At 48.9% G+C, this 18,218-nt stretch overlaps 1 protein-coding gene and 1 long non-coding RNA gene across 4 annotated transcripts in view; one reads left to right on the forward strand and one right to left on the reverse strand.

Moving 5' to 3' along the window:
* The window catches only part of Gpr55 (G protein-coupled receptor 55), a 41,974-nt gene that overhangs the window by 16,403 nt on the left and 7,353 nt on the right, over positions 1–18,218 (forward strand). Inside the window, exon 1 of one of the 3 annotated variants that reach the window (XM_070023402.1) lies at positions 4,735–4,744. The exons of 1 other annotated variant lie outside the window; for it this stretch is intronic. The gene's annotated coding sequence lies outside the window, so the exon portion shown is untranslated. Of the gene's footprint in view, positions 1–4,734; positions 4,745–6,951; positions 7,082–18,218 lie in introns of those variants that run through there. One more of the 3 variants, XM_070023281.1, reaches the window with a different exon arrangement.
* LOC138827856 (uncharacterized) lies at positions 4,315–7,570 on the reverse strand. The gene is made up of 3 exons (XR_011372197.1): positions 7,502–7,570; positions 7,131–7,225; positions 4,315–4,407 (listed from the first exon to the last, which is right to left on the reverse strand). It is a non-coding gene; the product is annotated as an uncharacterized lncRNA (long non-coding RNA).

The following is an 18,218-nucleotide window of genomic DNA, read 5'->3' on the forward strand; positions in this document are numbered from 1 at the left end:
ATAGATCCAATTATTTTAATGAACGCTGAAAACTTTCCCTTTCCGTAACAGCCTTCCTTTCTTCTAACATCATGTGTTTTATATAACAGGGTTCAGTGTGCCTTCCCAGCCATCTCTGTAATTGAAGAGTTACATAAGGCATCCGCGAAGGCTTCTGGTCACTTTGGGTTGTACTGTGGTGCCAGGGAGGTCGTGGCTTGTTTTCTACCTTCACAGAAGGCGTCTTTTGTTCCTGTGGCGGCATCCTTCAGCATCTTCTCTGCCACAAGACATCCCCAGGAGCAGAAAAGCTGTGGCGTCAATTGAGCAGGTGCCCCAGGGGACTGTGGGCAGCTGCAGAGAAGAGGATTTCTCTTCAGCAGGGCACCCTTGCCAGGCACTGGGTGCACTCAGACACTGGCTAACCTTTGACAACAAAGGATAGAACCCAGAAGTGGCCTAAGTGGTAAAGCGCTAGCCTTGAGCAAAAAGAAGCTCAGGGACAGTGCCCAGGCCCAGAGTTCAAGCCCCAGGACTGGCAAAAAAAATCATTGGAAGTGGCACTGTGGCTCAAGTGGTAGAGTGCTAGCCTTGAGCTGAAGAGCTCAAGAGTTTAAGCCCCACGACCAACCAAAAAATAACCACATACAAAGAATAGAGCCCTCCACCTGGGGTGCCTGTGAGCCCTGCCTCCCTGGGCTTGGTGAGGATCAATGAGGGTGCCTGACCCAAGTCTAGACCCCTGGGAGCACATCTGGGCACAGTACTGGCGCCCTCTGTACCTGGTTTCCTCCCCTACACCTCTCAGTGGTATGAAGAATTAACTAACTTATTTGGAAGTTGTAGCTCGTTGATGACTCCTTGGGACATGCAATATGTTAGGGAGGTGGCTGTCACCCTCATTAATGGCATCTCCTTGAACAGTGGTATGTCTAGAGATGGAGAAGAAACAGAGCTTAGTGTTGGAGTAGAGCATGATGGGAAAATCCTTGATATCAAGGAGTAGATGTAGAATCTATATCTGCTGGCACATGATACCAGGGCATGGCAGGGTAGGCAGAGGACCTTCCCCAAAGCCCTATTAGGCTCTTGGTATTGGAGAATATCCTTATCCTCCACTCTCAGGATTAAAAAACAATCAAAACGAATTCAAAGCTAAGCCCTGGTGGCTCACACCTCTAATCCTAGCAACTCAGACTGAGATCTGAGATCTTGCAGTTCAAAGCCAGGCAGTACAGGAAAATCTGTGAGTCAATTAACCACCAAAAGGCTAGAAATGAAGCTGTGCTTCAAGTGGGAGAGCACCAGCCTTGAACATAGAAGCTTGAGATAACAACTAGGCTCTGAGTTCAAGCTCTAGTATTGATGTGCGTGTGTGCATGCACATGCGTGTGCGCACATGCACGTGCACACATACATACACACACAGAATTCAAAGATTTCCAGGAAGGAAGTGAATACCAATTGTGGAGTCTGTGTTTTGGTTTGAATATGAAATGCCTCCCAGAAGCTTCTGGGGTTCAGCACTTGGCCTCCAGCTGGTGGCGCTATTCTGTGAGTTGGAGGAAAGGCAGAGGGGCCTGGCTGGAGGAAGTGGTCATGTGGTGGCGTGTCTTTGAAGATCATACCGATCCTCTCCCCTCTCACACTCTCACTATGGCGAAGCTCTGCCTCACCTCAGGCCCAGAAGAAAAAAGCAGCCAAGTGACCATGGACAGAAGCTTCTAGAACCATAAGCCCAAATAGTCCCTTCTTAAAGTGCTTCTCTCAGATAGGTGATTACAGCAATGTAAAGCAGACTACCAGGTGAATACTCTCATTATGAAAGGCAACCCATGGGACTAAACAGAATTAGTAATCTGCTGCAAGACAATCCACGGGAACACCCCAACTTAATCATCTGCAGGATTAACCGTTTCCATGCAGCAAAACAAAGCTTGAAACGTATATATGTTGGCGAGAGGTGAACAAGGAGGGAGAGAAAAGGTTAGCAATAAACAGGAATAGAAATGCAACAGCTAAAGAGCAAATGCCCACAAAGCCCCTGGTGATGCGTGCAAAGAAAACAGCCCACTTCAGGTAACAGGAAACCGAAAATTCGATTTCAAAGGGATTCATCACCTGCCCATCCCCCTCCCACTCCCCCAAATCAGCAATAACGTTTCAGTGGCTGTAACCTTAGGCAATGTCAAGGAAGGGCCAGAGGTGGCCTTGACTGGGGGCCCACCAGAGGTCAGAGGTCACCTCAGGAGATACTAAAATGCACTGGGTCTGAGAAGGAAAGCTGGAGTCCCTGGCCCCACACAAACAAACTAACTGAAGGGATGGTACATATTGTAACAACATGAATACCAGGAGACTGAGATGAGCATTGTTGGAGCTGTGGAGGGGTAAGAGAAAGGGTGAGCAAATCCAGTCATATTCTGTGAAAACTGAATGATGTACCTTGAGGGTATGGAGGGGTCGGAGTCAGACTCGGGAGAAAGATGAGAAGACTGATCAAGATGAATTATACTGATGACCTGACTGTGGAATTGAAACCACAAACTACTTTGTACCACTATTTAATAAAAAATAATAAGAAAGAGGAAGCCCGTGGTTTTAATGCTGAAGCTTTTATTTAGTGTTCCTAAGACGGAACTTATCCATGGTGGGGAGGGAAAGCCAGAGAATGAGGCGGGTTTCCATCCAAGGAGCAGCTTCATGAACACAAAACACCAAACTCATGCTGGACGTGAGTGGTTTGTGCTTGTAATCCTAGCTACTCAAGGGACTGAGGTCTGAGGATCCAGGTTCAAAGCCAGCCTGGGCAGAAAAGGTTGTGAAACTTTTACCTCCAATTAAGCAGCCAAAAACTGGAAATGGAACTGTGCTTCAAGTGGTAGAGTATCAGCCTTGAATGAACAAGCTAAGGGACAGTGCCTTTGGCCATGAGTTCAAGCCACAGTATGAGTACACACAACACACACACACACACACACACACACACACACACGCGCGCACACACACACACACACACACACACACACACACACACACACACACACACACTTTTTCTCTCCCTGAGTTCAGCAGGGAGTTGGGCAGTACCTTGGATGTCCATCTTTTCTAGACCCTTTGTGGGGACTGAAGCTCCCTCCCCGACAGATGCCTTATAATTCAAGTGCTAAGACAACCATAGGGTTTAAAGAGCACTTTTGTCTGACTTTTGCACATTGAGGGTGTTCCAAGACATCAGGCCATCTCTTCCGCCTCGTGTTAGCTGAGGTCAAATACCTAAGAAATAGTGGAAGCAGCCACAGGGAGAAAGGTTTGCAGGGAGGAGCCATACCCAGGTGCCTGAGCACCTAGAACATGTCACTGCCACATTCTCAGGGGGATGGTAGGCAGGGGCAGTGCGGAGGAGCTTGGGGGGCGGGGAGAGGGAGGGTGTTCTAACCAGCCACTGACTCCTGATTGGATGTAATGAATGCTCAAGGTGCCTAGACATCTTCAGCCTCGGTTGGTGGCTGACTTCACAGGCTCCTGGGGGCAGGATGAGGGGCAGCCCTCAGGACTCTGTCCAGATTCCAGCTAGTGCTCAGGGCTTCCTGCCGATTTGCTCACCCATGGAGGTCACGTGAGCTCAGTGTACAGGTAGAGCTTGGGGGCAGAAATATGGGAAAATCTGGAGGTTTGGGCCAGGTGACACCATACAGCTGCTGTATAGATAGAAGACTGCTCTGTCCACCTTCCTGTCCCTTCCTCTCCTTCCTTTCTTCTGCCCTCCCCTCCTCCGCTTGGGAACGCAGCTGCCTTCCATCAGGAGGGTACCATTGTCAACATCACTCCTTCCCTCCCTCTCCACCCCCCTCCTTTGTCCAAACAGACTCTTTCAGGGTGACAGTGGCAGATATGTGGGACCAGAGGTGGCGGAATCTTCTGCTGGGTGTCAGGCGTGGGCTGGCGGGGACTCCTGTGGTTTGGGGCAGGTGCTGTGGCTGCTGGCTGCCTAGTAGATGATCGCACGCTGGCTGACTCCATCGGCAGATGAGGAAGTGGGCTCAGAGGAGTTAGGCGATCAGCTCCAGGTTTCAGAGAACTCCTTTTATGGAGCGTGGTGGCTCCAGGGCCTAGTAGGACTGTTTTAGGAATCAGATGGCCTCAACTGACCTGGGACCTTCTCTCCCACCCTTCCCAACCCCTCTTCCTGTCCCGTTGTTGTTGTTGCCCTCAGTCTAACCTGCCCCTCCCCCACCCCAGTGGGCCTGTCACTGTCCAGTCCTCCCGTGGGCCATCCCACCCTCGCTGATCTTGATTTAGATAAGAATCAGAAGGCTGTCTGAGTTTCCTCTTTCAGGGGACAGCTTCCTGTATGACGTACCTGTTTGGCAGGTATGCTTGGTCACCCTTCTCCTTTCTGGCTGGCCTCTGCTCCCTTGAGATGTTCTAGAACATGGGACCTTAGCTGCACAGAGGAGCCTGCACCTCTGGCTGAGCAACCTCCAGTAGACTAGAACAGAACCAGGGCTGCTCCCTGTGCGTCTCTCCTCGCCTTGCCTCCCCTGCTCCCTGCCCAGCTCATCCCTCCACAACCCGAGCCCTCCGAGGGGCCTCCATAGACGCAGTGCCTGGGCCTTCGATGGCTGCAGGGGTGAATGGAAGAGAGGATGTGGTGAGTCTCCAGGGGCACGGCAGCTCTTGGGGGAGCCAGCGGAAGGGCCTGCTTCCCGCCCTCGAAGGAGCCAGCTCCTGCATCCCCTTCACCCTCAGCTTGAAATTGGAGGTATGTGCTCCAGTGTCACCCCGGTGTCACCCTTCTGGGGTCTCTATCTAACAGGCAGCAGGCACGTGCCCGGGATTGCCACGCCTCTACTTTCTCCTGGATGGTGAGAGGCTGGCCCGGACCAGGACGGCAGTTCTGGGAGGCGAAGGAAATCCTCTGAGACAGTTCTTCTTTAACTGCCTCTCTGGGGAGACTTGAGGAAGGGAGAACCAGACAGAGAAGGCTGAGCTGTGGGCAGCCTTGGGCAGGGCCCTGCCTGGCTATCCCATAGGGGCTCAACCCGTGGGGTATCTCTGGAGTCTATGGGGGGACTGTGTTTAGAAGAGGCAGATAGTGATCGTTCAGATATTTTACTGATCATATTTACATATGTATGGGAATCAGGTGTATGCATTTGTGATTTTTCTTTGTGTGTGTGTGTGTATGTGTGTGTGTGTATGTGTGTGTGTGTGTATGTGTGTGTGTGTGTGTGTGTGTGTGTCTGTCTGTCTGTCTGTCCTGGGGCTTGAACTCAGGGCCTTGGACCCTTGCTTGTCCTTTTCCACTCTGTCACTGGAGACACGCCTCCACCTCCTCCAGCTTTTTGGTAGTTAGTTGGAGATGCGAGTCTCTTGGCCTTGTCTGCGCTGAGCTCTTCAGATCTCTGAAGAGCTCAGTTTCCTGAGTCACTAGGATGACAGGTGTGAGTCAGCAGCTCCTGGCTTATGCTTTAAAATAATAAGCAATAGCCTTTAAGATGAAAGAAAACATATGAGAAAAGAAGGTAGCCAGAGCAAGAGGTGGGTGAAGACTTCTTCGAGGAGAGACAGAGCCATGGAGCCTCTTCTGGGGCCCCCACAGGCAGGTTCTGGGCAGCCAGGTGGGCCCTGGGACGCCCATGCATCTCTCCCCTGCTGCGGTTGAGCAGGCTCCTGGCCTCCTGTACCTGGGAGGTCTCACCCAATAGAGCCGGCCTCTGGCTTAGTGGGGGCTGGTGTTCCCATGGAGACGACCCGGCTGCCTTGAGCCCTGCCCTGGCCCCCAGGCCAGCCTGGCCTCAGTGTCCTGGTCTGCTGTTCCCCATCGTACCAATGCAGTGCCATCTGCTATTCTGCCGCTGCTCCGTCAACCTTGCCCCGGAACAGATAGGATTTCTGCCTTACGCATCCCGTGGCTGAGCTCAGTCACCCAGACCCAGCTCGGGCAACTTCTGTTTGCTATAGAAATCTCTATGAAAGCCACAGCCGACATGACTTACCGAAACAGCTGGGGCTTGCGTTCTCCGAGCTCCTCGGCCTCATCGCTGGCATGGTGTGGGCACCAGCTGTAACTGCCAGACTTTCAGCCCCCACTTGACTGATTGCCTGGAATATTCCAGAGCTCCCCTGACAAGAGCCTCTTGGTGCTCATCCCTAAAGATGGAAGTCCCCAGGAATACACACATACACACACACACATACACACGTACGTGCGCGAATACTTCATGTCCACAGCTCTTAAGTACGAAGCACCCAGCACTGCCTACCCTGTGGTCAGTAGTTCCCCATCCTACAAACACACTCATGTGTACACACCCACTGCATGTACATTTAAACACACACATACCCCCCCCCCCCACGCAGACTCTTTGGCCTCTCCCTTGAAGCTGGGTAGTGGTTTCGACCATCAAGAGGACACAGGCATGCAAACTCTCCTGGAAACATGTTCTGGAAGCCCAATATTCTGGTTCTTTGAAGGGAGGGACCCCCACTATTCTCTCTAGGCCCCTCAACCCCCCACAGCCACCTTCGGAGCTACTTAGGAGCTCCTGGCTCCACCTCCACCCCCCATTGTACCCTGAGGAAATTCAGACCCAGGGAGAGGAAGTGCTCTATCTGCCCAGAGGAGGCAGGTGGCCAGGCCTGGAGGAGAAACGTCATCTCTCAGCTGCCTCGGCTCTGCTGGACGCCCCTCCCCGGCAGGTAACAGCCTCGGGGCCATGGAGGAAACTGAGGCACAGGGCCCCGGACCTGGCCTGAGCTCAGCCAGGTTTGGTAGGGCTGGGCTGCGATCACCCTGGGGCTGACCCAATCTTCGGGGACAGTGACAGCTGCTGTTCACTCTGGTGGCCGCAGCCTCGGCTCTAGGCAGGCCCGGTTTGTTCTGATCATGGGTGACATTTTTCTACGAGCCCTCAGCTTCCTCTTAGTCTGAGTCATGGTGGCGATGTCGTGGCAGGGTGGGACAGTCCCCGGCTCCCCTCACGTGCCAACGCCGTCCGCAAGCCCGAGGGCCACCGCTCCAGAGTCTTGTGGGAATTTACCAAACGCTGGAGATGGCAGAGCGCCTCGCATGGTAACGCGCAGGCCCAGCACGGAGGTGCGAAGGGTGCATGGGAGCCCGGGGGCGGGGGGGGGGAGCCACTTACCAGCGGTGCCATTTTCCTAGCCGAAGTTAGGTCAGGTGCTTTCCTCCCTCCGCCTGGATTGTTCTGGAACTCTACTCAAGTGTCTCTTGGAGACGCTGGCAGGGAAGACACACCGGCATGTAGAATTCAGAAGATTCTAGTTTCTTCTCTGGGAGTGAGAACACAGACTAGGAAACGTGTGCGGGACTGCCCTGGGCTGAGCTTTGTGCTCCTCAAGGCACAGAGATGGGGAGCAGAGGTGTGGAAAATGCACCCCCACTGCTCTGCGGCTCACCTTCCCTTCAGAGATGGCCCGGCACTGGCCACTGGCACTGCCCAGCCAGGCCCTCTCTCCCTCTCTCCTTCCCTCCCTCCCTCCCTCCCTCTCTCACTCGGTGAGCTCTCCTCAAGGACCGGCTCTGCGAGGCTTGGTGATATAAGGGTGACGGAGTCCTTTTCCCAGGGTGCTCACTGGACCACAGCAAGTACTCATATGACTGACTGGCGACGGGGGTGTCCCACGCAAAGCGGGGGATTTTTAGAATGGAGGAGAGGCTGAGGGATAGAGAACTGGGCTAGGCAGAGCCAGCCATGCAAAGGAGGGAGGGAGGGAGGCAGGCAGGGGCTGGAACCTTCTGGACTGGTGACAGGCCAGGAAAGAAGACTGATGAAGGAGGAAGTCAGGATGTGTGTTCCCCATGCTCCCCTCTGTCTGTTTGGACTGCCATAGACTCTTTGGCATCTCTGAGCCTCACAGGGGTCACCTACAGAGCCAGACCCACCTCAAGCCCCTTGGCTAGCTCCTCCTCTCCCCCACTCCCACCCCAGCCCCACCAAACTCCACCAGAATCCTGCCACCAGAGACAATCTGCGCATGGGCTCTGTTCTCTTAATGCTTTGTGCTTTCTGGTATCCTGGTCCCTGGAAACCTAGTTTCTCTCTCTCTCTCTCTCTCTCTCTCTCTCTCTCTCTCTCTCTCTCTCTCTCTCTCTCTCTCTCTCTCTCTCTCTCTCTCTCTCACACACACACACACACACACACACACACACACACACACACACACACACACACATGATGAACTAGGCCGTAGTGGTGGATAGCTGCTTCCGGGTTAGTATTTGCATTCTAGCTGCTGGGCTTTCAGGTGAGGGCCCCGGGGAGAGCGGGCATCGCCTGGGAACGGTCCCAGGACCTCATCCCACAGCATCCCAAAGGTGGCGTCAGCTCTGCCCGCCCACCATCTGGCACCACCATCTCTGCCCAGAGGAAAAGCTCCGCATGGTAGAGGGGCCGGGGAGACCCACTTGGGCTGCCAACAGGCTCTCTGCTTGCGGTCTGTGTTCTCTGGATGACCCCGGGGGGCTGGGAGGAGAGGGGAGGTGGGGTCCATGTTGGGGCGCACAGCTGAGTTTCGGGGCCTCAGCTGTGCATACACAGCTTGCAGCTGCCCCAGATGGAACTCTGAGATGTGGAGGGTAAGTGGACCATCAGGCAAGGAGAGGTTGGGCTCGCTCTCAGTGCCACGCGGGGGCTGGCACCACGGGGGGCAGCTCCCCGGGCTTGCTTGGTGCCTGGTGCCGAGCAGGGCAGGCCCATGGGAGAATGCAGCCACCGCTGCCCACACGCTGGCCAGGTGGAGGCCCAGGCCCTTCCACACGCAGGCCCTTCTTTCCTCCTCCTCGTTAAACCTTAGAAAATACCTTTGAAAGAAGACTCTATTTCAGCATTAAAAACAAACACGCCAACTGGTCACCAGTGGCTCATGCTGCTAATCCCAGTGCTGTTCAGGAGGCTGAGATCTGAGGATCGAGGTTCAAAGCCAGCCTTGGAAGGAAAGTTCGTGAGACTCTGATCATTAACGAACCACCAAAAAAGCCCCAAGGGGAGCTGTGGCTCAAGCTGTGGTAGAATACTAAGCCTTGAGCAAAAAAGCTCAGGGACAGTACCCAGGCCCTGAGCTCAAGCTCCAGGACTGGTGTGCATGCATGCATGCTTGCACCCTACCTTCCCACACCCCACACCCAAAACTACCCTCCTGTAACACCCCATTGTTTGTATGTATTCTCTCTAAAGTCCTCCTCCTCCTTTCCCTCCTCCTCCCCCCTCCTTCTCCTGCTCCTCCTCCTCCTCCTCCCCTCCCCCCCCCTCCCACTTCTCCTCCTCCATAGGATCTCACTACCTAGCCTGGCCTGGATCTTTCCATCATCCTTCGACTTGAGTGCTGGGAGCCAGGTCACCATGCCCAGAAAGTTCCGCATTCAGAGCAAGCAGATCTCTGGCCTTTGGTAGCATACCCCAACCCCATGGCTTGGCTGCTTTGCAGCTCTTACACACCCTGAGCAGCACCTAACCCTGCTCCTTTTGTGGCCCTGAGAAGTGGCTCCAGGGAGCCTGTCCTGAGCCTGGAGTGGTGGTTGAGCCTGCCTTGCCCTTCCTGCGTCTTCCCCCGCCACAGGGCTGCTCCTTGCGCCTCCACCCGCAGCCAGGGCCAGGGCCACCGGATGTCCCCGGTTCTCTTCTAAATTCTCTCAGGGTCAGCTAGCTTCACATTTCTCACTTTCCTATTTACGAGAACATGTACAAATTCCCATTTTCATTTCGGCTGTAACTGGGTCCACGCCTCCTGTACAAATATTGTTCCTTTCCAATATCTCAGCAAGGCACATCTGATTTTATCTCTGACTCGCACATTATTGAAGAAACTAGATTGTACAAGAGAATGCCTAGAAATATCTCTCATAGGTCGGTGGAACTAAGATGCTGCAGATAAGAGGCTCAGATCCGAGAATCACTCTTTTCTTTGTGGTCTGAGAAGTGGAGGCGGTGTTTGCTTTTGACTCGAGTTCAGGAGGAATAAATTAGCAACCTTTGTACATTACAAAGAATATTCCCTTGATTTATGATTTCGTGCTCTTCCCTGATCTGTTAGCTCTCCTATTAATTGGGCCATCCAGGATCTACTTTCTCTGTCTGTTTGATCGATGATATTTTAAGAAAGCATCTCTGACTACAATGAGTTTCCCCCAATTTGGGCTTATTTTTTGTTGGCATTTCTGACACATTCACACCTTCTTCTTTTTGCTCTGTTAATTGGAATATAAATAGAATGTGTTATGTTTTCATTATTTACTGTAAACTTTTATCATTGCAGAGTTTGATTACTCTCAATTATTTATGCTAACAAGAAAATTGTATTGTTATATCCTTTTCTTCTCTAACATTTGATGTGCTCATCCTTTTTCATTTTCTCTGTGTTTCTTATCAACAAAAGATGTTTGGATTTATTTGAATGGATGCTTCTTTTCAGAGGGTGTATTAATTTGGAATTTTTTATAAAGCTCTGTGGGATTGCCCCTTGCTTTCTATATGGAGATATTACATATTTTTTTCAATTTTAGTTTCTATTGTAAATGTTCTCTTCCTTTTGACCTTTAGCATGCAAAAGATTATTTAATTGAAATAGCTAATCTGAAAAGTAACAAATTTTTAACTTTTACATTTATTTCAATTAACAACTCACCAAACTTTGACAGACTTCTATTTTGGGGAGAATTATCTCTGGGAAGAATTATTATTTTTAGATATTTTTCTTTACTGGTTTTTAAATTATATTTTAGATATCTTTCTTTACATATGGAGCAGTGGATCCTAGGCTGGCCTTAAACTCCCAGATCCTCCTAATGGTTGGGTTTACAGGTGTGTGCCACTGTCTCTGGCTGGGTTTGTTGTTGTTGTTATTTTTTAAATAATGGAATGCTGGTTGATCTCTCTTCTCTTAGTGGAATCTGCTTTCTCAGGTAACATAGGATTTCTCTCAGATGCTACATCTAGAAACATTCATCTTTGTCCTGACAGTGTACCATTCTATTCGCTGAGCATTGGTTAGTGATGGATTTCTTCGGCTTTCTTTGCCTCGATCCCAAGCCCTGATGATGCCTTGTTTCTCTGATATTTAAGAGAAAATCAAAAGCTGTTCCTTTATTCTCCACTCTCCTCTCCCAGCATTTAGCATCAGTTCGGAAGACTCCTGAGTTGTTTTCATAAATCATGATGTCATTAGAAATATGCACAAAAATTAAGAGATGAAAGTGAATTATTTAGAAATCACTTTGCATTTAACTGGAAGAAAAGGCATGTGGAAATTTTTTTTCTAGGTTTTCTTCTCCCCAGGCATGGGTGTGTTTTTTTTTTAATCATAGTTGCAATCATTCTGAATGTATAATGCTATAGTTTGTGGGTTTTTTACATAACCGAGTCAGCATACACGTAACAGAGAAAAATTTTCCATTGAGCAGGTTGACCCTCAGGAAATTAACCTCTTCTTGGCATTGAAGTATGTGTATGTATGTTTTGCTATTCACAAAAAGTGCTAAACGATCTTGGTTCAAGTTTTCTTTCTTTTGCATAATTTACTTATGGTAAAGGCTAAGAAATTACTAGATGAAAGACTAATATGATTTTTACGGCTTGCAGTATAAGTTCCTGAGTCCCAAATGCCTTGTAGAAATTTGCATGCATGACTTTGGGTTGAGTCTTGGTGGCTTCGTACATTTGACAGAAAAAAAACCCATAATCTTTCCGTCAACTCTTTTCTGAGAACTGTCTGTTGTCTTTGTCTCCCCTCTCGCTTCCTCTTCCTTCTTTTACGTTTAAAGAGTTGGATAAAGGGGTTTTAATTCAGCATGTTAGTTTATGAGCACAGTGCATCTTGATCAATGCAATCTCTTTCGTCATCCTCTACCATGTCTTTCTGTTTTCAGTCTCTTCATAGAGAAAAGAACATCACTCATCTAACACTCTGGTTACATGATGTTTCTTCAAATATATTCTTTAAAGTTACTATTGATGGTACTAGAGTTTGAGCTCAGACCCTTCCTCTTGCTGGACAAGTGTTTTATTACTTTAGTTATTTGCCAGATCGTTTTTGTATTAGTTGTTTTCAGATAGTGTTTCATGCTCGTGCCTGGCAGCCTCAGTACTCAATCCTCCTAACTATACCTCCATCTTAGCTGGAATTAGAAGTATGTCTCACCACTTTCATCTTGTTGGTTGAAATGCAGTCTCCCTAATTTTGTTCCCAGGCTGACTTCAGACCATTGACTCCCTATCTCCACCTCCCAAACAGCTGATTAAGGAATGAGCCATCACACTTAGCCTGATGTTAAACTTTTTTTCATTTCATTAGCATATAGGTTTTCAGATTGTGACATTTTCACACATGTGCACAATGTTGATCACACATGTGTGATGAACCTTTCTCCTTTTATTCTCCCTTATCACACTGCCCCTCCTTAAAATAGTTTTAACAGATTTCATTGTTCTAGTTTTCATTTGGATGTTAAACTTTTTTTTTTTTAAATATATATATATATATTTTTTGGGTCCGGTTGTGGGGCCTGAACTCTGGGCCTGGACGCTGTCCCTCAGCTCTTCAGCTCAAGGCTAGCGCTCTACCACTTGAGCCGCAGCACCACTTCCGGCTTTTTTTCTTTTTGCTTATGTGGTGCTGAGGAATCGAACCCAGGGCCTCAGGCATGCAAGGCAAGCGCTCTACCACTGAGCCAACTTCCCAGCTCTCCTGGATGTTAAACTTTTTTAACAAAAGAATTTTTATATTTTTTAATAGTCAGACTTGAGTTCATTTTTTGTTTCACTGGCTTTTCCCTCCAGAAATTTTTATAAACAGATTGTTCAGTTTTCTATGGGTTTGATTTTGTTAAATGCCATTCATTAATGAATTTGGAATTTCCGTGTGTGTGTGTGTGTGTGTGTGTGTGTGTGTGTGTGTGTGTGTGTGTGTGTGTGTGTGTGTGTGTGTGTGTGTGTGTGTGTGTGTGTGTGTGTGTGTGTGTGTGTGTGTGTGTGTGTGTGTGTGTGTGCTGGTCCTGGGGCTAGGACTCAGGGCTTGAGTGCGGTCCCTGTGCTTCTTTTGCTCAAGGCTAGCTTGATTCCCAGCTCCACTTCTGCCTTTTTGTTGTTTAATGGGATGTGAGTCTCACAGACTTTCCTGCCTGGTCTGGTTTCAAGCTGAGATCTTCAGATCTCAGCCTCCTGAGTCACTAAGATCACGGGCAGGAGCCACTGGCTCCTCTGGCTGAGTAATATTTCTTAACTGAACCGAGACAGTTCTTAGTGAATTATGAAAGTGTGATTTTTTAATTACGTATTGTAACTTCTACTCTTAGTTTCTTTTCCCATTGCACTTATGGTGCTATGCTACCTAGTCAGATGTTTTTGTTTCTTTTTTCCTCTTCAGTGATTCTGGAAGACAGATATCAAATTTGAATAGTCAATAGTACTTTAGTGGGGTTTTTTTTGTTTGTTTGTTTTTGTCGGTTGTGGGGCTTGAACTCTGGGCCTGGGCACTGTCCCTCAGCTCTTCAGCTCAAAGCTCTACCGCTTGAGCCATAGCACACTTCCAGTTTTCTAGTGGTTTATTGGGGATAAGAGTTTCACAGACTTTCCTGCCTGGGCTGGCAGGAACCGCGATCCTCAGATCTCAGCCTCCTGAGTAGCTAGGATTACAGGTGTGAGCCGCCGGCACCCAGCTACTTTAGTGGTTTTTTAAAAAAAATCTTACACTTGCATTTTTGTAATGGTGAAAGAAAAAGAAGTCTTGCAGCGTTGTGAGGTTACTGCATGGAGATCTGCAGGGGAGAAGCTCAAGGACTCCAAACACACAGATGAAAAGAAGGAAGTGTTGATGATCCTGATACGATCGTGTGTCCGTGTGTACCTGTTGAATTACATTGCACCACATAATATGCATAGTAATCTTATGCTCATAAACATTAAATTTAAATTAAAAACAACAACTGGAGGGGGCTGGGAAGGTGGCTCAGTGGTAGAGTGCTTGCCTTGCATGCATGAAGCCCTGGGTTCGATTCCTCAGCACCACATAAGCAGAAAAAAAAGCCAGAAGTGGCGCTGTGGCTCAAGTGGTAGAGCGTTAGCCTTGAGCTGAAGAGATGAGGGCGCCCAGGCCCAGAGTTCAGGCCCACGACTGGACCCCCCGCCCCCTCCAAAAAAAAACAAAACAAAAAAACAACAACTGGAGATAAAGCTGAGTGCTGGTGCATCATACCTGTAATCCTAGCTACTCAGGAGGCTCAGATTTCAGGATCATGATTCAAAGCTAGGCCTGGAAGGAAAGTCTGTGAGACTCTAATCTTCAATTAACCAGCAAAAGGCTTGAAGAGGAGCTGTGGCTCAAGTGGTAGAGCACTAGCCAGGAGTGAAAAAGCTATGTGAGAAGATGAGGCTTTGAGTTCAAACCCCAGTGCTGGAAAAAAAAAAGGGGAAAAAAAGAGCAATGACTTTTGATTTGCCTTTATGGACTACTGGTGTTAAGAGCCGGGTGCTGTGTAATTACGTATGGTTCTATCTCATTACCCTCACTTCCCACAATACAAGAGCATGCTTCCTTCTTTGTTAGTTTATCTACAGCAACACGCTAGTCTCTCCTTACCACCACAGTGTGTCCCAGGACCCCAAGTGGGTGTTTGCAACGAGATAAACAGAACCCTACATAGACTATTTTGTGGACATAGTTCCTCCCATTCCCTCCTTCCTACCTTCCCCACCCCTCCATTCATCTTCTCCTCGCCCACTCCCAATTTCTTCGATCAAACCCAAAGCCTCTTACCTAGTAGGCAAGTGCTCTTCCTATCTACCCCAGCCTCATGTCAGATCCTAGATTTTAATCTTTTCCCTTAGAATTGTATATTTGGGACCATATCCACCCTGCTGTCGACGCTAGTTCCAAGGTGCCTGCCTCAGTGTCTGCACTGGGTTTGGGCTCTCTTGTAGTTATCTCTGGGAAGTCTAAAACTCTGAGACACTTGTTTGCCAGCGCCCACACCTGTCTGAGCATGGATCTGTGTGCTCCTTGCTCTCTAGCAATGATCCAGTTGGTAATACAAGTCTGGCATCCAAATGTTGTCCTTGGAGGTAGAGGTAGAGGTATGGCTCGAGTGGTAGAGGGGCAGCCTTGAGCAAAAAAGCCAAGTGAGAGCATAAGGTCCTAGTATCAGCACACACACACACACACACACACACACACACACACACACACACACACACACACACACACACACACACACACACGTGGGTGCACACAACGTTTTTTCCCCAGATTTCTTTTGGAATCTTTTTTTTTTCCCAGAGAGATTACTCAAGAACACACTTGTTTGTTCACAGGTGTTTGTGGCATTTAAGATCTCACGAGGACCCCTGAAAGTCGCTCTTTTTTAAATCAGTTTTGCATGAAACTTTGTCATCTCATTTTCCCTGTTGTTCAGTCCAGCTGCACCCCAGCCTCTCAGGCACCGTGCTGCTGGTGATTAACAGGCTCATCTTGGGCTCTGTAGCATAGTCACAGACCCTGTTTGATCTGTGACATTTCCCTTGTTAAATGTGTGTGTGTGTGCGCGCGCGCGTGCACATGCATGTGTGCATGTGCTGGTACTGGGCACTATCCCTGAGCTTTTTCACTTAAGGCTGGTGTTCCACCTCTTGAGCTACACCTCCATTTCTGGCTTATTGGTCGTGAATTGGAGATAAGTCTCATGGACTTTTCTGCCCAGGCTGGCTTTGAACCACAATCCTCAGATCTTAGTCTTCTGAATAGCTCGGATTACAAGCATGAGCCCTGAGTGTTCTGTTTCCTGTTCAATTCTTTATCCTTCCTTGTAAGAGGCTAGGGCCAAGCCCAGTCAAATCCTTCTAGAAGAACAGGAGCTCACTGGTTCTTGCTGAAGAAAGACAGTCCAGAAATGTGGCCCCTGGGATGGCCAGCCCAAAGCCTTTGCTGGCTGCCTGTGATGTAACATTAGCAGAAGCACCAAGGTCTCCCCCTGGTGGCTGTACAGGTGTATTGCTTAGACCTGTCTTGGAGAGAGCATGCTGCCAGGAGTCAGGTGTCAGAGGCTGCCGCCTGGCCTCCTTAGGTCCCCTAGCACTTCAATGCTGAGGCCTTGCTCTTCTAGGCCTTGTGCTCTTGCTCAGCTTGCTTCCTCATCTCATGGCTGGCGTTCTTCCCCTTGAACCATACTTCCAGTATGGCATTTTGCTGGCGAAGTGGAGATGAAATTTCTTGGCTTTTTCTGCCCAGGTTCACTTCTAACAGTGATCCTCCAAGTCTCAGCCTCCAGAGAAGCTAAGATTATAGACTGACCTTTCTTCCTTTTTTTTTTTTTTTTGTCGGTGGTGGGGCTTGAACTCTGGGCCTAGGTGCTGTCTCTGAGCTCTTCAGTTCAAGGACAGCGGTCTACCACTTGAGCCACAGCACCACTTCCGGTTTTCTCAGTGGTTTATTGGAGATAAGAGTCTCAAGGACTTTCCTGCCCTGGCTGGCTTTGAACCGTGGTGCTCAGATCTCAGCCTCCTGAGTAGCTAGGAGTACAGGTGTGAGCCACCGGCTCCTGGCTAGACTGACCTTTCTTATAAGCAGCATTTCTTTGAGATGCATGACTGCTAACGCCTGGCAGACATTTATGCCTTCTTATTGCATGAAGTTCTGGAATTTTTTAAAAAAAGATTCTTTTCAAAGGTGGTTTCCTTCTGTCTTCAGAGGAATTCAGACGATTCATATTTCAGTCTCTCTGCTCACTCTGCTTTTAGCTGGAAGTATTTTTTTCCCCAACCTAATTTCTTTTTGCCTGTCCATGGCGTGCATGATTTCTTTTGCTTCACAGATTACCATCTGAGAAGTCTCTATTAGAAGGCTGCCGGTGAATCAGATGTGACCTTTTGTGTAGGCCTGCTGGAGAGCACGGTGGCCGATTTGTGTCCATCCCCCCCAACCCTGCCTGCTGCCACACCTGCTACAGTCAACCGAGACATGTCCAGACCCTGGGCCGTGGGGGGAACCTGCTGCCTTGCTCTCTGGGATTTTGTTTGTTTTTGAAATGGGGTCTCCCGGTGTGGCTCAGGCTCCTCATGATCTTCTGCACTGAAAGAACCCTTCTGCTCCATCCTTCAAGTGCTGAGATTACAGATATGCGCCACCATGTCTGCCTGGGTTTTTCTTCCTAGTTAAGCCATAGTTTTGGTGTGTGTGTGTGTGTGTGTGTGTGTGTGTGTGTGTGTGTGTGTGTGTGTGTGTGTGTGTGTGTGTGTGTGTGTGTGTGTGTGTGGTTGCTGGATTTTGAGTCCAGACTGTTGATACTCTACCACTTGAACCATGTCTCCAAGCCTTGGTTTGGCTTTTGACCATCATTGATCCTTCTCTTGCCAACTTTAGTTCTAATATTCAAACTACCCCGATGTGGTGGGCTAATGGTGGAGTTTGCCTGAGCATTTGACCCTATTCCAAACAAATGCTCTTTTCTGCAGCTTGGTTGGGCTGCTTTAAGCATAAACTTGTGCATAAACTTGGTTTTCTTCTGTGGTTTGAAGGTGACTGCTCTAAGCTTGTTGCTCTTCTACAACGCGCCATTGCTTACTGAAACCTGCAGTAGGCTTGGGTCTTATTTTCTCTCATTGCTTTAAAATGTATCTAAGGGTTACAAGTTATTCTAGCTATCTTCTGAGGGAAACCCAGGGCTGTCTTAGAAGAAGCTGCCTGCCAGCTAACATTCATTCATTCATCCATGTATTTGTGTGTGTGTTTGTGTGTGTGTGTCTGTGTGTGTGTGTCTGTCTGTGTCTGTGTGTGTACTGGTACTGGGGCTTGAACTTAGAGCCTGGGCACTGTCCCTAAGCTTCTTTGCTCAAGACTAGCACTTTACCACTTTGAGCCACAGCTCCATTTCTAGGTTTTTTGGTAGTTAAGTGGAAATAAGAGTCTCACAGACTTTCCTTTCCTGGGCTAGCTTTGAACTGCAGTCCTCAGATCTCAGCCTCCTGAGTAGCTAAGATTACAAGTGTGAGCCACTGGTACCTGGCTATACTATTTTGTTGGTGGTGTTTCTTCTAGGCAGCCTCCAGAGACTTCTCTTAGCTCTCCCCTGGGCTTGTGAGCCAGTCAGCTCACTATAACTCTTGAACATCTATTTTTATTACCTTCCATGGCTGGGAGTAGGCCATGTCTTCTATGGTGACAGAGACAGGGCTTCAGAGCGCAAACGTTCTGTCTCCATTTACAGGTCCATAGACTCTGATGACATG

This window comes from Dipodomys merriami, unplaced genomic scaffold, assembly GCF_024711535.1.
Source record: "Dipodomys merriami isolate MVZ:Mamm:240054 unplaced genomic scaffold, mDipMer1.0.p SCAF_1, whole genome shotgun sequence".
Taxonomy (NCBI): domain Eukaryota; kingdom Metazoa; phylum Chordata; class Mammalia; order Rodentia; family Heteromyidae; genus Dipodomys; species Dipodomys merriami.